This window comes from Eumetopias jubatus, unplaced genomic scaffold (genome assembly GCF_037043125.1).
Source record: "Eumetopias jubatus isolate StellerSeaLion01/CBP00866 unplaced genomic scaffold, mEumJub1_p1.0 scaffold_39, whole genome shotgun sequence".
Classification (NCBI taxonomy): Eukaryota; Metazoa; Chordata; class Mammalia; order Carnivora; family Otariidae; genus Eumetopias; species Eumetopias jubatus.
This window is the reverse complement of record NW_028274845.1, coordinates 87,146-88,588: the sequence shown is the minus strand read 5'-3', so window position 1 is coordinate 88,588 and position 1,443 is coordinate 87,146.

The following is a 1,443-nucleotide window of genomic DNA, read 5'->3' as shown; positions in this document are numbered from 1 at the left end:
CCATGAGTGGACCGACATTGTTCACTAAAATTCAAAGCCATGTTGTTCCCCAGTCAACTATAGTTTTATTGCTTCGTGTTCAAATGTTTTCCCCTCACCTTCAGGTTTTTAAACAATTGAGTCATAACTGATTCCCCATGTGAGATCAGTTTCACATGGCAACACAGGGATTGGACGACTCTATAAATTATGTTAGGCTGACTACTAGCGTAGCTACCCTCTTTCACCTCGCAGAGCTGTTACTGCACCACCGACTACATAATATGAGATCTGTCCTCTAACATTGTTTTTAAATCTTCACTGTGGATGATGTTTTGACAGAGTATAGGTTTCTATGCCCTCCCCTCCCCCCACCACTACCATGGGCCGCCTTTGGACTTTCCAGAGAGGAGCAGTGACATGTAGGAAGTCCCTATTTTAGGCCACTGCAGCCCCTGATCTTGGACCAGGATGCTCAGCCAGGGCCAGGGAAATATGGATTAGCAGGAACCCTTCTTTGCAAGCCCAGCTCCAATGTGAAGGACCAGAGTGCCTCTTCTAGCCTCCTGCAGGGATGGTTCAGCACCCAGGAGCTGGCCCTACATAGAGGGCCAGAAAAGGGCAGATTCCCCTAAACGCAGCCCAAGTGTTCCATTTCGACTCAGAAGAAGGTGAATAGCAGCACAGGTTCTTTTCCCTATGCTGAGCTTCCACGGGGGGAGCCTCAGTGCCACTGCAGGAGGGAGCATCAAAGGGAACCTTTGGATGTTAACCTAAAGCTTAGTGCTTAGAGCCCACCCAGGGGACCAAGCCTACCTAAGATCCATCCAGATCTTGCCAGCAGCTTCCATGGGTCCTGCAGCCTTCACTTCCTCTAGGAATCTCCAGCCAGCTGGTGCCCTATCTTTGCTTGCTTCCCCCTGGTGTCCTTGGGCCACCTGAAGGTCTGTTCCCTTAAGTAGTCTGCCGCCTGGTGGATTCCAGGGGAACTGCCAGGGCCTGAGGCTGAAGGCACAGGCACTGAACCCCTGACTCCAGCTGGGAGGTCAGAAACCAGGCTCTGAGCCACCACCTGCTGGGACTCCAGGATGTGGCCCCTCACCAGGCAGTGTTTGCCTGGGGACCCCAGGACCCACTGATGTGCGAAGGTCACCTTCTTTCTTTTTTTTTTAGGTGAAATTGACATAGAATAAATTTCACCCATTGTCAACAATGACAGAGTTGTTCAGCTAGTGCCCTAGTTTGTTTCAGAGGCTTCCTTCACCTTCCCACACTCCCTCCAGCCCCTCTGCAGACAGTCTCCGCTCCCTCCTCCAGCCCCAAGCAGCACTGATTTGCTCTCTGTCTCTGTGCATTGCTCCTTTCTGCACATTTTACATAAGCCGAATGAGACGGTCTGTAGTTCTTGGTGACTGGCTTCTTTCACTTAGCATCCTTTTGAGGTTCCTCCCTGCTGTAGCTTGG